The sequence below is a fragment of the Micropterus dolomieu genome, linkage group LG07, assembly GCF_021292245.1.
Source record: "Micropterus dolomieu isolate WLL.071019.BEF.003 ecotype Adirondacks linkage group LG07, ASM2129224v1, whole genome shotgun sequence".
In the NCBI taxonomy this organism is placed as follows: domain Eukaryota; kingdom Metazoa; phylum Chordata; class Actinopteri; order Centrarchiformes; family Centrarchidae; genus Micropterus; species Micropterus dolomieu.
The window spans coordinates 9,642,886-9,665,548 of record NC_060156.1 but is presented as its reverse complement, the minus strand read 5'-3'; the positions used below and the strand labels follow the sequence as shown (position 1 = coordinate 9,665,548).

The following is a 22,663-nucleotide window of genomic DNA, read 5'->3' as shown; positions in this document are numbered from 1 at the left end:
CCAGGTGAATATGCGCACTTCCTGTTCAGGCCATCGACTTTACAGTGTGATGAGTTCACAGACTTTTAAGTCGCTTTTCTCAGCTTGAGGAAGGTTTTACGAATATGAAATCTCCATGGATCAAAAATTCATAATAGAAAGAGTTTTTGTTTGCAGTTCAAGGTGTCCTGTCAGCAGTTTATTTTTATAATGTGGGCCTATGGGGAAAATGTTTCTGTGGGCTGCAGAGGAAATGCTTGCTGCAATAACATGAGTGGCCACTGGGAAAATTTGGAAGCAAGGGTTAGGGTTCACGTCATGTTATATGTCCACGTGGAGCACATGGCACATACAGTAACATGTCTGTACATAACATCAAACATATGGCATGGTGGCAACATTAATACATTTTTGACAAATAGCAAAATTTTATTGGATCAAATGTGGTGATATAAAAGATTGTTATTCAAGTTGTTTTCTATTATTAACAACCATCTTATCTCTGTCCACTCTGGTGTCGTACTTCGTAAAGAATACTTGACAACAGTGTCTGATACAAAACTGAGGAGAACACTGACTAAGTAAAGACTGAGTGAGCACAACCTGGCTTTGGAGGCAGGCCGCACAGATGGACCTGGCTGCCCAATGAGGAGAAGCTGACCAGGAAACAGCTGAGACACAATTTGTTGCAACCAACAGCAAGGTCTTATTATGACTGTACAGTACTGTGCAAAGGTTTTAGGCAGGTGTGGAAAGAATAAATAGAAGAATGAATGATTTCAAAAATAGACATAGACTTAATAGATTATAATTATTAATTAACAAAATGCTAAGTGAGTGAACAGAAGAAATTTAAATCAATATTTGGAGACTTTTGATGTATGTCTGGGGTCAGTGTCATGCTGCAGAATAAATTTGGAAGTTTCTTTGGCCGACCACTGCGTCTACGGTTGTCACGAGTCCCCGACTGTGACGGCTGTTATGATTGTGTGCTGGGAGCTTGGTGTGTTTTTGTTCGACTGTCTTTGTTTGTGCTCTCTCTCTTTCTTTCTCTCTCTTTCTCTCTCCTGCCTGGGATCTCGGGGCCTCCTCATCAGCACACCTGACCAGTATCTGCAATCTTCCACGGCTTTTTAGGAAAGGCTCAGACATCCAGTCTCCACTGTATCGTTGTGAAGTAACGCATATGTCATGTCACGCACCAGCCTCTCTTATTACCTGTACCAGTCTTCTGATCTGTTTGTTCGCAAAGACTAACCTGTTTTCTCCTCTGCCTCAGACTACCTCCGTCAAGCCACGGCTCTTGCCACTCAATCAGAAACAGCTTGCCTGCCAGCCGCCTGGAACATTTCCCAGTCTGCTCTGTCCATAAGCCCGCCAGCAGCCTCTCCGTTTTCCTTGCCTTGGATCAAGGAAGGACCCCCTCTCTCTGGCCCAACTTCTCAGCACTTCCTTTGTTCAATAAACTGTGTAACCTTGCCGAGATCTGCTTTTGGATCTTTTTCTCTGCCAGGAATTGTGACAACGGTCCACAATTTTGCTCGTTTCTTTGTGCTTCTTTTTAAGAGCTTGGACAGCTCATCTGGAAACCCCTGTCTACCTTGAAATATCTGCCTGGGAGAGACTTTGCTGATGCACTATAACTACCTTGTGTGTTGTTGCTGTGCCCAGTCTTGCCATGGTGTATTACTTTTAACAGGAAACAGTCTTCAACAACCTAACATTGTTAGCTGAGTTTGGTTGTTCCTTGCCCAGTTGTATTCCTCCTGCACAGCTTGTGTATCAGTTTATATGCTGAATTGGTGATCAAGAGCACCTGTTATAATGTAATACCTGTTTTAATCATACACCTGACGATATGCCTTCAAAATCCCTGACTTTGTGCAAGCGTACCTAGAAGAAAGGATGCTTTTTGAAAGCAAACGGTGGTCTAGCCAAATACTTATTTGATTGACATTGACTTTCCATTTTTTGAAATTGATAAATATAATCTATTAACAGTAGGGATGAACGATTAATTGCATTTGCGATATTATCGCGATATGATAAAACAACATTTTCTATCGCCAAGGCTGCGATTACACTCTGGTCACATGACACGCGAGAGTAAACCAGTCTGCAGATGAAGCATCAAACAGCATTTTAAACCAGCAGGTCCAAAAGAGGCCCAGTCTGTCCCGAGTTACAGCCGGTGCACTGCTTACCAGCATCGGAGGCTGCGGGGGTGAAGGGGGGGAACTCCAGTGTTGTCGGAGAATTACTAAGCTTGTCTATTAAACACGAGAGGCGTCACTTGGTTTTATTTTCATTTGCCAACTTTTTAATTGAACCTCAAACTGAGTATTTTTTGAGGTTTTTGAGATAGACTCATTAATTGGTGGTTGAACTGTGGGTTTTGCATTTCTGTATAACACACTGTGGTGAAGTAATTTTTTCTCGTGGTCTGTAGGCAGGCCTACCCGATGATATTATATCATATTATTTAATGCCATGACTTGACTCAAATTATCTTTCTCATATTTTTATAATTTGAAATTTCTTCCCCATCATTGCTCATAATAATTGATGCAATTCATGCATCACCTAAATTCATCATAACACAGGCCCACAAGAAAGAACAGTGAATGTTTAATCTAGCTAAAATTGTGTTGGTCAGAGTATACACTGATTTATTGTTTGTCCATTTTGAATAATACAGAAGGTAAAGACCTTAAAAATGAATCGCATATTAAATCGCAATATTGGTAAAAAAAAAAATCGCAATTACATTATTTTCCAAAATCGTTTAGCCCTATTTAACATGTCTTTGAAAACTTTCTTACTTTACAGCATTTGTTCCACACTTTTGCACAGTATTGTATAGTTTGTGTTAACGTGCTTTAGCAACATTGTATTATATGCAGTCATGCCAATAAAGCCGCTTGAATTGAATAGAAAGATCAGAGTGACTGAATTGACAACCTGATTTCATCAATCTGCGTGCAATGCATACGCCAAAGTCAAATTTTCATTACAACAGGCTGGAATTTAAACCAATGCCACCATTTCACTAAGGGAGCCAAAGCCTCAGAGCTTACAAACCAACAATGTTTAGAAAAGCAGAAGACACCTTTTTTGTACTTTGCCTCGGTTCGACAACAGCTGAGGGTCAAGTGACTCATACATCAGATGAGGAACTTGGACAGGCCTGTATGTTCTGTGTAAATATGCAGGCTGGTTCCCACAACACACCTCGGGCAGAAGGCACATCTCTGCACCTCATTATGATCTTTTATGGCACTCTAAGGGGCATTCACCACTTTGTCTTTTAAAATAAAATCACCCTCAAGTCCTTCTTTTTGAGGAGGAAAAGTTGTTTTACAGAAAAATACAGTACATAATTTTCATAGAACTATAAACACACGTGGCATGGAAATGTCATAAAAAAACTAATCACCCAGCCAAAAGATTGCTAAAAAACCTGTATAAAGAGGCTGTGATGAATCTCATTGTGAGATTTACCACACTGCCCTATGTGATCAACCCTACCTTCAATTATGTATGGTCAAGAGTTTCCAATAAAAATGCAAATGAAATGCCTTGAAGCAAAATGACTCATAATTAAGAGAAAGAGTAAGAACCACCATTAGTGGATACCTTTACTAGATACAATGAACTGTGGTGACACAGCAGCAGGCAGCAGACAGAAACCAGCAGCAGGCCTGGTGAATCTCTGGAGCCATGGCCAATCTCTGGCAGTCACACTCACATATTTGTCCACAATGTCATTGCAGCCTTTGTAAAGCATTGTGGGTCTAAAGTATACTGTGAGTTTAGACCAACAGGATTGCCCGTTTTACTTTTGCACCGATGCTTTAGATCATATCTGCCAGGAGCCTATGAGGAGTTTCCAGGTGGTCAACCATCAACCAGAAAATAGATCAACTCTACAGTTACTGTTCCTGAATGATTACAGAGCTATCCAACACACCAGGAAGTCTGTCAGTGTTCACTTGAAAAAAATATGAATCTGAAAATATGAATTTGTAGGAAAGTACATCCATTTAGTCCTTCCTTTTATGTTACAGCATAAATAACTGGGAAACTTGGAAATGAGAGTCAAGGTCTTAAAACTATCACACCTTAAATGTTGAAATGACTGACTTTTGTCTCTTGTATATCAGATTAAAATGTTTTTGTAATAATCCAATCTTCCATACAGTGGCATGTTCAAACAGTCATTTCTATTTTTCCATCAATGTTGTGAGAAACAGCCTTTCCTATACTAATGCAGCAGACAAAATATCATAACCACCAAGAACCGTGTATCATTCAACTTAAGGCTATGCTGAATAAAATTCTATGGAACATCTTCTCAACATGGCTGTTTTCTTGATTTAAAATTTTCCCTACTGAAAATAAACAATTGTCTTGCTAAGAAGTGACAAACACTTATTTACACTGATCCATGTTCTATGTCATATAAATAATTTGACCTTTTACCACGAGGAAAATAACACCATTAAACAAATTTTAAATCCCAGGAGACGAGAAAAGACATGTCTACAGCAACAGTATGCTTCTTTCGAATTGGAAAGAGTTTTCAATTATACCTTCACTGACCACATTTGAAAAAAATCAATCAATATCAGTGTAACTATTTAAGTTACTGTAATTATTTAAGTTGCAGGGTTTTTAAGTAGTGTTACAAAACACATTGTCTGTAACTGAACAGAAATAAGCAAAGTCAGTTAATACTGTCTCAAATAATATTATTAGTAGCATTGCTTTAAATTATTATACTGGAGATTCTAATGGAATAATTACAATTAATTAAAGTCTTGTGCTACATTTAATACTAAACACAAACTGTGTATTGTTTGACAAAAATATAGACGTCGATGTGGTGGAAATTAATATTTCCTCGTGGAGAAATTAACAACTAAATAGTTGTCTGAAATGGAAAAAGGAGTACAAAAAGATTCAGCTGGGTCAGAGGTATGTCTACCACTCTTGGCAGATTTACAGATCATCTGGCCCCAAGGAAAGGAGTGCATAAACATTTGAAGACTGTGGCACATTTAAGGAGTTCAAATATACTTGCTGATTCCTCAAAGCGCGATTCCTGGAAGGTTTCATTCTTAATCATATGGTTATGAAAAGATGTAGTGTTTAATGAGTTTGTGCTCTGCAAGTTAAAGCCTTTACTTGGATGATGCTGCAATGAAACTCTCACAGAGAGAGCATGTCCTTCCAAGAAGAATCAGTTGTTTCAGCATGTTCCCCAAAACAACATTTGTTACAAGTTTTGTGCCTAAACCTAACCAAACCTTAATCATAGCGCTGTTACACCATAAAATGGATTTTGCAACAGTAATTTGTAACAATTTTTGGAGGCATGATCAGAAAACGCTTCTATGCACCATTATAATGGCCAACGAGGAACAAAATATTTGTTGTTTAATTTGGAGGAAATGCAGAATGTAATATGAAGACAACTTCCCTTCTAATATGTAGGAAAGGCAAAGGGGTTTGAACAACAATGTTTTAAAGGGCATATGACAATACGCACATTTTTTGGTAAAGATGCAAAAAGCCAAATCCTCAATCATTTACCTTGAAGTGCTCTTAAAGACGAAAAAAAATCTTATGACAGGAAGCGAAACAAAACATCTTAAAGAGGAGAAGGAGATGACATTTTCCCACAAGTAAATATTGCATATGTGTGGAACTTCGAGTTCAATAGACATTAATCCACCCATTTATTTCAAGCTATTCCCTACCATGTCCATGTGACAGCCTGCAAAAAGCAATACTAAAATGTAATTGATTCCTAAAATGAAAAATCTGTGCTATTCAATTGAATTTTCCCAGAGTTTAAAGGCTGGGCAAAGTGATTATTCTTCTCTATTGGCCTCTCATTTATCATCCCTCTCCTTGTTAACCTGCTCTCCCTCAGAATCACTAGATGTCATGATCTGCCTGAAATGTATGGAGTGTGTATGCATGCATGCATGTGTGTGTGTGTGTGTCTGTGTGTGAATGCACATACGCAACACCCAAAGCACCCAAATGCTGCAAGTTTTATGTGCAAGATGCAAACACAATAGAGTTTGGAGAGAGGCATTGGGCACACTGATACTTCCATTTTCAAACCCATTTGCCCCCTCATTCTCACCAGCTGGCATCTTTGAAATCAAATGTGTTGAGGGATGACATAACATAATAATCTCCTGCAGTACAGTTTCTGGTTTCTGGTTAAAAACCTGTGTAATTAATAAAATGAATGAAATGTTATCCAAATGAAGCAGATGACTGTACTGTCAGTGTGAACTGCTGTGTCTCTTTATGGTGAGGCAAATTCCTGTCAGGCCTAGTAAAGTACTATTTAACTTTAATTGAATTAATTTTGTCCATCAAACTTGGACAATGAATTCCAATAATGAGACATTACAACATGTCTGTGCATTAATGATAACTGTCTGCAATTCAAAGCACATTATTCAAACCCCATCTTTAAGTTCTAGTATCTACTGTCAATAAAGCATGTATGTAAAGACTAATAAGAGAGATTAACTGTAGTGTTTTCCAATCAAACCAAGAACAGGTTACCAATGGTCAAACATACAGTATGTTTAACTGATACACAACTGTGTCCAAACTGTTTATTAGTGAGCTTCAGGATTGCTGCTAGGGTGATATTTTTACCTTTGGACAGAGTCACGGTGTTTCCCCCTTTATGCTGAGCTAAGCTAACCATCTCCTAGCTGTAGCTTTATATTTAATGGACAGACGTGAGAGTGATGGTCTTTTCTAACTCTTAGCAAGCCAGTACATTGAAATAAAATTAAAGTAATGTCTTATTAGGTTTTAATCAATCAAATCAGTGTGTAGACTTATTATCTCATTAAAGCATCTTTCAAAGTATTCTGATCAGGGTACAGGGAATTAGAGCAGTTTCTGAGTTGCTTTCAGCCCATTCATCTCTGTGTCCCTGACTTGGATCTGTTATCACAGCTGTCGACCACAGTGTCATTATTGATACTACAGCTGATGGGCACCACAGTTATACATTTTCAAATTGTACACATACTGACATTAAGAAAACTGACTGATCCGATTTGTAATTACTGACCTATTTCAACTCAAATCCTTATGGGCATTTGAGGTATAGACGAGTGTATTAAGTATGTACTTTGTTCCTAAATAAATTTGATCAGGACTTTATTGACAGCCAGACTCACTAGAAAAGAAGATGAGCTCTTCTGGGGTCAGTCTGTTAGAATTAAATGTGGCTTTTAGGAATAAACTGTTTCTGTCTGGCTTTTGAAAATTAAATACATGTTGCACCCATTGCTATTTCGGGAGAATTTGTTTCTAATACAGTCGTACCTATGCTGCACTTGACTGAGACAAAGATACATTTCTGCAAATATTCAAGACAGGCCAAACATAATTCATAAACTTAAACATAAACAGAAAACATAAATATAATGTTTGTTCTTAAGACAAAGAATGCAAGGACACTGAACGGTAGCGGGGCAGCTGAGTGAGATGAAAATGAAACAAGAGACAGAGATGCAGAGGAGAGGTGGTCAAGAAGAAAGAAGGGGAGGAAAGAAAATGAAAGAGTCTAGCCTGAGGATTGGGGAGAGTCTGGGCCATTACATCACTGCTGCAGTGGCTGACAGCATGAACATTACACTCCCTCCCTCTCTATGTCTCTCTCTGTCAATAGTAACTGCCATCGAACAACATGTTACTGTCTCACTTGCTTTTGCTTTGTTATTGGGACTATTAATCACAAATACAACTTACAAGCAATAGTTAATTTTTTTATTTAACATTCAAACCACAAAAAAATGTCATTAATTTTGTTCCAAAACTTCCCCGCAACTGTAGGAATATTATAAGATATTCTTCTGATATTATATAAAAGAACATAAAGTCACTGAACCTACAGGATATGCTCTAATTCCGCATAGGATGTTTGAAATGATCAAATAAGTCAACTAGCTGCTCAGGATTTTAGTTTATTTTTTAATAATTCAGAACTTGTTGTTGATATAATTTCTCACACTCACACTGTTTACATTTTTAATGCGGTCCTGTTGAATAATATAACACATCCACTGATGCTTCATGTTACAGAAAACATAATAATCAACAATTTTACAATGTCACATCGCACAACCCTAAAAAGAAAATGAAGGTTCTATAGTTTTAAGATGCTGGAAAAACTATTTCTCCAGATATTTATATCCAGGACCACGGGTGAATACAATCTGTTTGTGTGTAGACTCATAGATATTAGAGTTGACACTGTGATGAGGTTAGCTCAGTGTCTGAGCTGGTAGCAGGGAGAAGCCATGCATTACAATATGTATACCACTATGTATATATAAAATAAACATGTCCTTAAAATCTGTAATAAGGCCAATTAAAGTTAAACCTATTTCTGTAGCTGTATGAAATAGTGCATGAAATGTACAAATGATATCTATCCTCTCTATTTGCAGTGGTAATTTATAGCGGCTCTAATGGCTGATATGGAAGTTGGACAAATAGCTGAGAAGTGAACAAAGTAAAAGGTTTCTGGTTCAGCCACCAGTGTGATGGAGGGGTGGGGAGGAAAGGAGAAAAGAGGGGCTAAACAAACAGACGAAGGTCGAACAAACCTGCTAGGGTATGCCACTAACGTTTTCCCTCTTTAAGACAGTGGGGGAGAGAGCGATGGAGGGAAGGCTTACATGTTTGTCACATCAGATACTTTTATTGTGTTAGAATGCACACGTTGTTGCTGAAAACTGACAAACAGTGCCCTGCTGGGTCACACTGAATGTCAGTGTTTGTATGTGTGGGAGGGAGGGAGGGAGCAAGAGGAAAAGAGTTGGTGGTGGTGAGAGGCACAATGTATACAAAAGATCTGTTTAAGCTACAAATAACTCAAAATAAAGCTGCAAGACTGCCACTGGCATGCCTTTCACCGTGTCTGAAGCTGAATTTCTTTAGGAGTATTTGTTATAGAAAACAACCTAATTGTCTGTGCTTACTAATAAAGTATGTGAGAAACCAACATACAGTTCTCGGCAGGCTACCAAGGGTGATCTAGTTATGCAATAACCCAGGACTGATGCGGTGTGCAGATCTGTAATGTACAGAGCCATTAAAATATGGAATAACTGACCAATATTTAATGGTGAAGCACCCAGTAAGGACAGTTTTAAAAGACTACTAAAAAACACAACACAATAACACATTGATGGTGAATGGTTTGTTGTCTAATTGTGTGGATGTATGTATACATATAGGGCCAGATTTACTAAAGGTTTGTGTGCATAAAAACATGTGCAAACATGACATCCACAGCAAACTAACACATAAGCTGATCTACTGATGGTGTGCACGCAGAATGACGTCTTTCAAAAGTGCAAGATAGCACCTGTTGTTCATTTACTATTTTTGCCTTAATGAATATGCAAATTGGGGCGTTTCAATTTTATTGTGCAAAGTAATGGGAGAGTAACATGCACATACATTGATTTACTACATGCAATGTGAATCTAACAAGCTTAAAAGCAATTTCATGCAAGTGCAACAGCATCTGTATTTAATACATCTGAAAGGTTGCTGCTGTCATCGTTGCGAGAAGGAGACACAGCCGTAATGAAAGAAGACGTAGAGAAATTAATAAGCATGCACAGGTCGCAATAGCGACACAACCCATTGTAAGTATCGGAGAGGGAATGGGGCGTACAGGGCACGCTGCGGACGGTCGGTGATCGTTTTCTCTGGCTGGATGAAGCACGACGCTCCTGATTTTACGCATGATCCATGATGATACAGAAATATAGAAATTAATGACAAAAAGGATACTGTTAATATTTTAGAGAACACCCGAAATATCACAAATAATGTTTTTAGGGGAGCTCAAGTTTTATTCCCTTTGGCTCCCCCGTAGTTTGCACCCTGTCCTTGCGTCTGGGTCATTCCAGCATACTGTAGCTGTTTCTGTAGTTTTTCAGGTGTGCTGTCCCAAGTACTTTGTGCAATCTTATGCAGGAACATACGATTTCCACATACTCGGGACACACTCAATGAAACAAACCAAGGTTTTTACATAGTGGCTGCTTTCCCTCCTGACTCTCCAAAGTGGAAACCATTAAAAAACACAAAACCCTCATTTAAATACTGCCACCTCCATTGTGTTTGCACCTGTTGTCATCTACAAAATAATTCTTAGTTAATCACCCATAACAGGTGCTACAATTAAATGTGCAATATTTTAGAATGCACACGCAATTTTAGTACTCTTTATTCGGGGTGTTAGTAAATCTGGCCATATAGTGACACTCTTTTATAAGCATTGCAGGTCTGTTGGACATTATGTTTGTTGTATTGATGTATAATTTGTATGTTATGTTTGTTGGACCCCAGGAAGAGTAGCTGCTGCCTTAGTGGCAGCTAATGGAGATCCGGATATACAAAAAAACAAATAAAAAGGAGCTGAATGATCGATATCTACTATAGTTACAAATATTTTAGGAACAGCTGTATGAAAACTGCCAGTGAAAAGTGTCAACTGTAATGAGTTAAGACCATCTAACAAGTAAATAAAATATGAGGAAAGCCTGGGCTATCAGCAATGAGGAACTGCTCTGAAACAGAAGCAGGATTTGTTGATGAAAATGTCCCCACGACAACTGGAAAACTCTCACATGTGTGCGCTAAGTTAACCATTTTACTGCTTTCTCAAAGAAGGCCAAATTAGGATTCACTTCAAAACTAAAGCTCAAGGATGGATCAATACCAACTTCAAACTTGGAAGTTGTAAGATTTGCCATTTTTAAGTTGCTTCCCTGTTTATTTTTTTGTAATACTGAGGGACAGTCGAGAGAAAATGTGTGAACATTGAGCCTCATTTGAAGCAAATTAAATAAACAGAGTAGTAGGCTGGATGTGGGAAACTGTTTTTCACATTGCTTTTTGTGGAACGTCAAACTGTAAAGCTACCTGAGCTGGCTGTGTTGTTACATGAAAGCTCGTGCTATGCGGGAAGCAGAGAAGAGTGTGGCAGAAATTAGCAGACAGAGAGCAATGGACTCCACAGTACTTGCAACTTGGATTAATTCTTTTGAAAAGCCGTTTTGATTCTTCTGATTGGCGGACCCTTACAGACTAAAGGAATATAAATAACTGAGGAACAGACTTTACAAGCACTTCAAAGGTAGGGAGTCAGCACTTTTCATCTCTCGTTTACCATGCCGGGAAATCTGAGTGAGTTAGACTTTGGGGCTTGTTCCGTAAAATGAACTTAATAATTGAATTATTGGGAATCTAACTGATCTAACGATGTGTAGTGTGTCCATTCAAGTATACAAACAAACATTTATATTTGTATTCACGATCTAAGCAGCTTGGAACTAGCTAAAACGGGCCAGACTAGGCCAGTAAACGGGATAGGCTATTAGTTTTATGGTATGTTTCTGTACTTTGCCAATTGAGTAGGGCTGAACAATTTGGGGGAAAAGTGCGATTCAATTCGTGATTATTATTTTTTAAAAGTTCAATATTCACTGCCAGTCTATTCTTGACGGAAGTCGTGAGAAGCAGCACAGAGCAGATGAACCAAGCAGGAAGTCAGACACAGAACAGCGAAGAGAATCCGGTCAATTTTCAAAATAAAACACCCTGTGCAGACTCTTGTGGCCTGTACTACGAAGCGAGGTAGCTGGCTTATCCAGGTAACTTCAGGAGTAACGTCGTGACATCGGGTGTAACTTCCCGGTTAACCCGTACTACGACAGGTGGATAGGTGCTCCTTGAGGTCTGTTGCCATGGCAATTTATGCCGCATCTTTAAACTGCTTCTGTTCTCATCTGTACTCAGTGTTAATGATGAGAAGTAGGATATTAATACACACCACTTCATAAAATATGTTTAGATTTCATCCACTGCGGTTGCAATGAAGTTCTGAACACAACAGCATTAAGTTCAGACAGCGAGCCCTGCAGCCTCAGTGATTTTAGAGAGGAATCTTAATTAATTAACGGGATAGTTTCTTAGATGTAGCCCATCTGTAGTCTATAATTGAATTCTCCTGTGTTTTCACATATTTAGATTCACTATTTTACGTGTCCAAAAAATAGGGAGCCAGGGTCAGGGTTAATAAACGAGAAAAAATAATCCTAGATGAAAGTGTGAAATTTACAAGAAGAAAAATCGGAAATTCCCTGAAATGAATGTCATAAAAAAACCGAAAATCACTCTAGTGTTTTCTCCTGAATACGCCCAATCCAAGGCAAAGTGTCTAAGGTGCATGGTAGTGATTGTGGGCTAAACTCAGGAGTATTTCCTCACTGCTGAATCCGATTGCAAAGTTTAATATAACTTTCCAGTGCATGCATAATACACGGCAGACGTGTGTGTGTGTGTGTGTGTGTGTGATGTTGCAGCCTTGCAAAGTGAAGTTTCTCTCATAAATGTGTGACTATAATGTCAGAAAATATTCAAGTTTTTTACTTGTAAATTCATCTTGGAAATTCAATTTTCTCTCTTATTATTAGGACTACCCCTCCGCTGGCTCCTTTTTTTTCTATTACAATGGACCTTCTGTGCAGTTGTACCTTTACATCTTAATCATATTACACATAAAAGAAGAGCCCATAAAATACATATTAGAGATTTGATCTACAATAAGAACACTGTGAAGATAATTAGGCTACATTTTACTCAATGTGATGCCAACAAGCCTCCCTGGCTTTGTCGTCCGCCACGATATTAGATTTAGCCGTTAACTTGTCTTTACATTCATAATTTCCTGACACTACTATGTGCATTCCTCTGGAGAAATACGGAGCATGCGTCGTTGTATAAAAACTCTGCCCGCATGGCCGAACACACCCCTTTTATGCGAACGCGCACCAACTCCAATTAAGTTAACACCGGGTTAACACGGACTCAACTTACCAACATCTTATCCACCTTCATAGTACCGTTTAACTCCAGTGTAGGCATCCAGGCATCCGAACTCCCTTCGTAGTACAGGCCACTGGTCGTATATCGACAATAAACACAGTTAAAACAGACAAAAAAGAAACACTTTGACAACATAGCCTACTTAACCATAGTAGAAGCACAAAAAGCAAAACAAAATTTGAACAAGTCAGCAAAATCAGTCAGGCGACATGCTCTTATTTTGCAATGCTCCATGTGGGATGTGTAGCCTGCGCAGAGTGGAACGGAACTATCTCACTGAGAGCTAATATCCGTAGTTGAAGTACAAGAAAGGACAAATTAACAACACGTCAACATCGTAGGACATGCTAAACGCTCCGCTCCTGAACAAAATCATGGCAAAGCCGGTGCCTGTGTCTGTTCGACTGGCGCCCTTATCCCCACATTTTCATCCAGTTTTGGTTGTTGTAAAATGTATTTGCCCTGTGCCTGCTCTGATTGGTGAGTAGGACCCATAGGAGAAGCATGGCGCTTGTGATTGGCAAGCAGATCTGTCATACGAGGACGCAATGGAATGAAATTTGCACTTGGATGACTGTTTAAAACGGGTCAGATGCGCGGCATGATTAACCTACATTTTAATCGCCGTCTTCACGATTAGCTAATTACATTCCTTCAAATTGCAATTTCGATTTGAAAGCGAACGAATGAACGAAATCGTTCAGCCCTACAGTTGAGTGAAAACATTGTAGAATAGTGTTTTGAGGGGAGTATCCCATTTATTTTTGTAAAGTCGTTATATAATACCATTACCATAAAAATACTGTGATGTAAATTTTAGGTCATATCGCCCACCCCTAACTGCTAACTGGGAATAAAGTCTCAACAGCAAATAAAACAACTAATGGCCATGACGAGCCAGAATGAGCAAGAATATTAGCACACAACTGTTAACTTTCACATCCCGCCATAATAGAGAGGCTAGCTTGTATTAGTTCCTATGCTGGGGGGCAGCTGTTGACTGAGCTTGTTCGGCCAAATAACCCAAAGTTGCAAAGTTGAGTGTTGATTTTCAGTGGAATATTTGTTACCCTTTCAAATAAGTGAGTAATTTGTAAATGTTAATGTAAAAAATATTGCTAAATAGGAATTTAAAGCAAAAATAACTAAATACCTAACATCAATAAGCCCTGATATCTTGTGCAGTATTATTTTCATCAACATAAAGGGTATTATATCAAGTTCTAATTAAATCAAGTGCATACAGTACTTACACAGCCTCTTTACACAGCCAGCAGGTCAACTCAAAAGAAATATCCCGAACAATCTCTATATAATGTCTTTGGCTTGCTAGCTTCACCCGACATTCATTTGCTTGTGTCCCGTCACCATTTCATGCTGGGTAGATAGAAATGAATTAGATTGTGAGCATAAATATGTGTATAATATATATATATATATATATGTAAAAGTTAACATGCTTACTTTTTGACATTAAAGCATGCATCAATGAAGGGGTAAAGTGAGTCCAACTGATTCAAATGATACATGTTGGATGTTGATGTGTTCGGTATTGACTTGATAGAATAGGAGTGCAATTTTGGGAGCAAATTGTGTCCATCAGGTGGAAAGTGTTAATCTTTAGATTATGGCGGCCTTAAAAGGCAGAGGCAATGTCGGTAAACTACACATTATTCACCTGCCCAGCTAGGTTATGTTGCTTTAACCAAAGGCATCAAAAGGCAAAAGATCTGAAGTTGGTGAGTCCATGTTTCTCTGGATGGTTTGCTAGAAAATTCAGTCATTTTAATTTGTTACTTCCAATTGACAGGGAGGTGAACGGACTCGACACCAGAAATTAAGCAAAGTCAATCAAGCAAAAGTACTTTTTAAAAGATGCATCGATGAATTGATGAAATAATCTGTAGAAGCTTCGAGTACTAAAATCATCGTTAGCTGCAGCCCTACTACAGTGTCTCAGAGGGGATAATGTGCACCCGAAACCATGTGAAAGGGACAATGCCCAACAGCATGACTGTCTGGGAGTGTCTAGACATTCCCACACACACACAACACAAACTACTAATATAGCCTGTTGTATAACAAATATGGACTAAAACGAATAAAACAAATGTAAGATAGAACTGCATTCTGCTCTATATATCTTGGTTGATACAAAAAAACATACAAAAATACATTCATGAATTCAGTTACACGCACAAACACACACACACACACACATTATATATACCTAGTATGACAAGGTAACTGAGGTAGACAGAGAAGCAGGTGGGGCCAAAGAGAAAAGCATCTGTTTTTTTCAGCTACAGTTTTTTTCCTGTCCTACAGTAAAATTACAATTGTGTCTATATGAAACCGGCACAGTGACGCAGCATCTTTGCAGTAGCACCCAAAGGCATATGCAGTGAAGAGAGAGAGGGAGAGACAGAGGGTGAGATGACAAAACAAAGAGAGAGAGGGAGATATTGAGAGACTCACCTGGCTAGATGGGATGTTGTCCACGGCTCAGAAGAAGGGATAACATCCGAGACCTGAAATGGTAAGGGGGGGATAAGGGGAAAAAAACAGTAGTGAGGGGGAGAGGGAGAGAGAGGGAGAGAGATTAGATTTGACTGCCAGTACTTTGGGAGTGCAGTGGCAGGTGGCACCTTGGTTAAACCACAGACAGACACACAAACACACCAGTATATCTTAGGGACAGATGGAAAGGAAGGGCTAGAGGCAGAGGTGAGAAAGTAGTAAGGAGCAGCTGAGGTGGGAGAGTAAGACTGATAGTGGTTTCCAATCAGCTGTGGATCTAAAGGAAGCCCTGTGCTATCACCCAGCTGGGAATAACAGAGTACGCTGGAGAGAAAAAGAGAAAGAAATAAAGCGACAGCAAGAAAGGGAGAGCTTATCGGTGCATGTTTGTGTGCGTGCGTGTGCTTGCTAATGCCACATGTGCAGCGTTCATTCGACAGCATCCACAAAAACGCATCTCTGCTTCACTCTCCCTCTCTCTAATACACACATACATCTAGCTTCATTAAAGGGTAAACAAAAAACATGCAGCTCCGTTTGAACAGATACACACTAATTGGCTTTAGTCCCACAGCCACAGTCCGAACATACTGACACATGCAGACACTGTGGGTGTCTCAGCAAGAGAGGGCAATGAGTTCACGTCAATGAGAATGGCACTGAACAAGTAATAGACTACATAAATCATCCATTGCAGCAATGATTTCCAGTACTCAATCCTTTCCTATGAAACATTTTGGATAGAAAAGTGATTCCTTCTCTTACTTAATCCTGAGGGTTAGGGTTAGATAGTCACACTCCAAGGATACCCGTGACACAGAGTCCATCTAATGCCTGGAATCCACCATGCACGGCTACACATGGTAGCTCTGCTTTAATCTTGAGAAGCTGCAGAGCTGCAGTCTTCATTCATTCATCTCACACTGTAAATTTCCAGCTAAACTGAAGCTTTTTGAAGACCCTTTTCTCTCTCTCTCTCTCTCTCTCTCTCTCTCTCGCTTGCCTGTCATTCAGCAGTCTTGTGCAGATTTTTATGTGCATGCCGTGCTGCCGACAACGGCATGCACGTTGCGGTTCCTCGAGGGTCTATTTCAAGTAGCCAGCTATTTAAAAACGATATAATATTCTATGTGTGGTTCATCAATGTGGATAAATTGTCCGAAACTCCCGCGAGGTGCGGACAACTCCGCCAACACCAGAGAAGCTGGGGCTCTGTCTCTTCAGCAAGTGTTCCTCCACTGCCACTCCACATGCACACTGATGACCCAGGGTTAGGGTTACAATGTTGGATTTATTTACGCACTTTCAAAACATTTAGTTTTATTCTTTTTACATGTTTATTTACAGCATTAATATTCTCCCAATATTAACTTATTGGGAGAAAACTGGTAGATCTAAGTAAAATCAGACTTTGAGCACCCCCATATGGCCAAAATGGCATGATCCTTGTTTCGCTACAAAGCTTCGACTGTGAGATTGACAGTCGAATCAGGCTCAGCCCATCGAAGCATCAAATCTTCGACAATTCAGGGTCAGCCCTAGTAACAATGTTGAGTATAGTACAATAAATAACCTCTACAGACAACTTTCCCCCCAAAAAGCAAAATATTCAGCCTCAGAGTCGACGTGGATGGATCAACTGGATTCAGGTAAAGCCCTACCAAGGTCCTTGATCAAACTCATCACTCTCTTGTGAACAGCCAGGATATTCACCTCTGGATAAACCTTCTCTTGTATGATTGCAATCTCATTCTTCAAGGCATTTACACAATGCTTTTGGCCATGGACACAACAACCATAAGGTAACCTCATTATTGCAGCCATTACACACAACTGACTGAGTGCATAGGAACCCAAAATGCCTGAACTCATGTACCTCCTTCATAATTCAAAATAAATACTGTTCAAAATCATCCGTTTTTGGATACTGGAAAGAGGTTATCGCATATAATGTGTTTGTTCAGTGGAATTACTGATCCTCATCTTTCTGCGGATATGTTCTTCCAGAGCACATCAGAGGTTAATGTCCACTAAAAATAGACGGATGTCATCACCTGCATTTGATGGAGATGCCATCCGCATATCTGAACTGGACAATGCTGTGCCACAGTATTGTCTCTATAAAAAGGAAAGGGGAGGCACAATTCAGGTCCAAAGCCCCTAAATGTGCTAGACATACAGCTGTACTCATATTCACTGAGAGCAAATGGATTGAATGGCTGAATGCCTTCAAACCTTAAAAGTCGATGGAACTGAAGTGTGTTAACACATAGCTGATTTAATACGTTTTTGAATTTGCCTTTAAATATGTTAGATAATAGGCTAATTCTTGTACCCGGCAGAGCGACGACAATTAGATTAGATTGGAAGATATGCCACAAAACACCAGCAAAGACACTTTGGGTCACAGTTACGCACATTAAGCACAAATTAAGTCATTACACCGCTGACTTAAATGGCTCTAACACTGAAAACAGAAATGTTTCTGTTCCATCAGATGGACTTCAGAGGAAACCCGGACACAGGGGAGACAGAGGTAAAGAAAAGACAGGCAGCCTTTCCCCATACACACTCTTCAACAGAACTAAGTTAATTAGCATTATCAGTTTGTTCTAGAACTAAAATGATTGGTCGATTAATCAATTAGTCATTCCACAGAAAAATAATTATCAGCTATTTTTATAATTGCTTAATTGCAGTGTTGGGCAGTAGCGTCGCTACAAGTAGCGCTGTTACTTGTTTAACTACGTTTCTCAGTAGCTTTGTGGTAGCGTCGCTATTTTCTGAATCAAATAGCTTTTCAGTAACGAAGCTCTTTTACTGACCAAGTAGCGTGGTAGCTTCCACACACGCTACATTTTCTCAAGCATTTCTGAAAGATCAGTAAGTGACATCACGTACCGATAATTAGGCTAATGTCTGCGACTTTGCTGCAGGGGAATAAAGACTCTCTCTCTCTCTCTCTCCCTTACTTTCTCTTTGTCGCCCATTGCCATGAGGTTGCAATGTTGCCAGAGCACAAATTCACATATATAAACAATAAAAAATATATAATTAATTAATAATGTGATAATTAAGTTAGCCTACTTTATACAAACAACAATGGTTCTCCGTTTGTAGCATGAGGAAATACATTTAGCTGCAATGATATGGCAGTAAGTAGGAGAGTTTGTGTGTGTCTAATTTAGCTCTCTCTGCACACACACTGTTTGGAGCAGGTTTTTAGTCTTTCTTCTATTGCTACTGTGGAATGAAGTTAGTTCAATATAAACTAGGCCTGTGTGTGTGTGTGTGTATGTATATATATATATACTAAGCTACTTTTGCCACATTTCTGTAGCTTAGCTTGCTACATTTCACTGGGGGGTAGCTTCTGTGTACTGAAGCTTCATTTAATGTAGAGTAACTAGTAGCTTAGCTCACTACATTGCACTGGTTAATTGTGTAATTGTGCCAAACATTTACTGGTTCCAACTCCTCAAACGTGAACGAGGATTTCTTAGTGATGGTAATCTGAATACTTTTATCTTGTCCAACCAAAAGCTCAAAGCTTTGACATTTGAAGATTGGGATGGTCATTTTTTTATATTTTATTTTATTTTGTTGGCAATTAAACGATCAATTAAGAAAATTATTGACAGAAGTTGCAGGCCTAATTTGTTGTCATAAACACATGGGAGAATTGATTTGGCATCTATCACCTGTCTTTGCAGTGCAGACCTCTTAATGCACAGTCATCCTGTAAGTAAGTCTGCCAGTCAACCAGTCATTTATTCAGTGTTTGTTTCACAGTTTAATCTTAATGCCACACTTCCTCAGGCTTATCACACAATGTCCGTCTGAATTTCCATCATCATTTACAACGTCTGGAAAATCAGTAGCCTTTCACCCCTTTTGTGAAGTGGTTCCAACAAGCAAATTTGTCATGAATGGAATTTCAAATGAATGTTATTTTTTCCAAAGGCTACATTTATAAAAACAATACAAATCATTTGTATAAAAGCTTGTCAATTGAATTCTATGTCTTGCTGTATATATACGCTTAATCTTTTGACCAATCTATTGGCATTATTAACCAGTTCAAAACCCCATGCTCTTATTGAGACAGAACAGCTTATAGCAAACATCCAAAGCAAATTCGTTGAAAACCTACTTGGCAATAAAGCTGATTCTGATTCTTCCTCTGATGACAGTTAGCACATGTATATGCTAACCTGCTTGCCCTTTGCAGTTCCCTTCTGATGGATGGGAACTTACAAGGCATCAGAGACCTCAGCGGGCTGTCCTGCTCAACTTCCTGCCGGCCCTGCTGTTTAACAAGAACTATTCTTAATCTGATCAAACAATGTTTGACAAAGAAGCTGGATTCCACACATGAAACAGCTCTTGATTAACCCCTGAACCCGGTCATTGTGTCAGAGAAATTACCTCTGCTAAATAAAAAGTTTAATTTTGTCAGCAGGGTGTTCCGTATGGGTGAACAGATACAACCAGGTTACAGTAAAGCAGGAACACACCTATGAACAGATTTCGAAGTATAAGAACACAGAGGAAATCCTAATCAGGACAGGATAATTAGTTCATTTAGCGACATATCTTACCATCTGTATGCGGATGATATTCAAATGTACTGCTCGTTTAAGGAAACTGAGTTCCATAAATTGTCTTCTTTATTCAACTGCTTGACCAGTATCAAACAGTGGTTATGTGACAATTTCTTGCTTCTGAACTCAGAGAAAACAGAAACACTAATTATCGCCCCTGAAAGTAGCATCCCTCAGATAAAGCAGCATATTGGTGACTTAAGTGTCATTTTTTTGTCTAAACAATTAGTCAGAAACAGTTTCTTCCAACTAAGGAATATTTCCAAGCTAAGAAGACTGGTGTCAAATGTTGAGTTGGAGATGATCATTCATGCTATAACAGTCTTTTTACTCGTTTGAGGAAGAAGGAGCTTTACCGTCTCCAGGTTATTGAGAACTCTGCTGCAAGGCTTTTAACTCACATTAACAAAAGGGCACAAATCACACCTGTTTTAGCATCACTTCACTGGTTACCAGTTCAGTATAGAATTTAATTTAAAATCCTGGTCCTTACTTTTAGAGCCCTGCACGGTCAAGTTCCTCCCTACATGTCTGAGTTGAGCTTCATACTCCCACCTGTAGTCTGAGGTCATCAGGTCAGAGGTTGTTAGTGGCTCCCCACACTCATTTTAAAACCAGAGGGCATCGTTCATTCCAAGCAGTGGCACCTAGACCGTGGAACGCATTGCCTCCTTTTCTACGCTGTGAATTATTTTAAAAAGCAACTGAAGACTGCTATTCAAGCAGGCTTTTAGTTAGACTTGGGGTTTTTATGGTTATTTGTTCTATGTTTTCCATTTGTATTTAAAGTTTCTTATTGTATTTTACTTTGTTGTATTGTATTGCATTTTATTGTGAAGCACAGTGTGATTTCTATCTGTGAAAGGTGCTATACAAATAAACTTTACTTACTTACTAAACCTTGCTGTATCTGGGTATCTGTGCCTTTATCACCCAACAGCAGACAGTTATCACGATCAAAACTACAAAGCTTGGTTCTCGTGAAATGGTCTAACACTGGCGATTATATATCACTTATCATAGCTTGTCACTTCCTTGTTTACAAGACGCAGCAGACACGCAATACCAACGTCTCACATTGGCTGACAAAAAAAAGGACTGACGAAAAACAGTATCCAGATCTTCTTTACCAAAGCGAGTGTAAACTGTTTAGCAAAACGTGCAGTATTGTAGTTGAACATAAAGGAAATTGACAAATACTTGCCACAGCAAAAGATGCAGAGAGTGGCAGAAACAATTTGGAGGATGTCAGATGAGTCAAATCACTGTGACACAGGCTGTTGCATCCCGGGCAAATTCAAGAATCAAGGTAAGTTGGTTTAAATACGCAGATTAGTGTTAGGCCAGTGAAATCCTGAAGGGACTGCTAATTGATTTGACTATAATTCTAAAGCTAAAAAATCACTTATTCTCATATTCCCCGTCCCAAAACTTCGCAACTGTAATCGTAATTTTTGAGAAAAGCTATATAGGTGCTGGTCATATAATTAGAATATCATCAAAAAGTTTATTTATTTCAGTAATTCCATTCAAAAAGTGAAACTTGAATAATGTATACATTCATTCCACACAGACTGATATATTTCAAGTGTTCATTCCTTTTAATTTTGATGATTATAACTGACAACTAATGAAAATCCCAAAATCAGTATCTCAGAAAATTTGAATATTGTGAAAAAGTTCAATATTGAAGACACCTGGTGCCACACTCTAATAAGCTAATTAACTCAAAACACCTGCAAAGGCCTGTAAATGGTCTCTCAGTCTAGTTCTGTAGGCTACACAATCATGGGGAAGACTGCTGACTTGACAGCTGTCCAAAACACAACTATTGACACCTTGCACAAGGAGGGCAAGACACAAAAGGTCATTGCTAAAGAGGCTGGCTGTTCACAGAGCTCTGTGTCCAAGCACATTAATAGAGAGGCGAAGGGAAGGAAAAGATGTGGTAGAAAAAAGTGTACAGGCAATAGGGATAACTGCACCCTGGAGAGGATTGTGAAACAAAACCAATTCAAAAATATGGGGCAGATTCACAAAGAGTGGACTGCAGCTGTAGTCAGTGCTTCAAGAACCACCACGCACAGACGTATGCAAGACATGGGTTTCAGCTGTCGCATTCCTTGTGTCAAGCCACTCTTGAACAAGACACAGCGTCAGAAGCGTCTCGCCTGGGCTAAAGACAAAAAGGACTGCTGCTGAGTGGTCCAAAGTTATGTTCTCTGATGAAAGTAAATTTTGCATTTCCTTTGGAAATCAAGGTCCCAGAGTTTGGAGGAAGAGAGGAGAGGCACAGAATCCACGTTGCTTGAAGTCCAGTATAAAGTTTCCACAGTCAGTGATGGTTTGGGGTGCCATGTCATCTGCTGGTGTTGGTCCACTGTGTTTTCTGAGGTCCAAGGTCAACGCAGCCGTCTACCAGGAAGTTTTAGAGCACTTCATGCTTCCTGATGCTGACCAACTTTATGGAGATGCAGATTTCATTTTCCAACAGGACTTGGCACCTGCACACAGTGCCAAAGCTACCAGTACCTGGTTTAAGGACCATGGTATCCCTGTTCTTAATTGGCCAGCAAACTGGCCTGACCTTAACCCTATAGAAA

At 39.2% G+C, this 22,663-nt stretch overlaps 1 protein-coding gene across 1 annotated transcript in view; it reads right to left on the bottom strand.

Annotated features, from left to right (window-relative positions):
- map2 (microtubule-associated protein 2) overlaps nt 1-22,663 on the bottom strand; it is a 101,157-nt gene that overhangs the window by 55,798 nt on the left and 22,696 nt on the right. Inside the window, exon 4 of the mRNA XM_046054505.1 lies at nt 15,415-15,467. The gene's annotated coding sequence lies outside the window, so the exon portion shown is untranslated. The remainder of the gene's footprint in view (nt 1-15,414; nt 15,468-22,663) is intronic.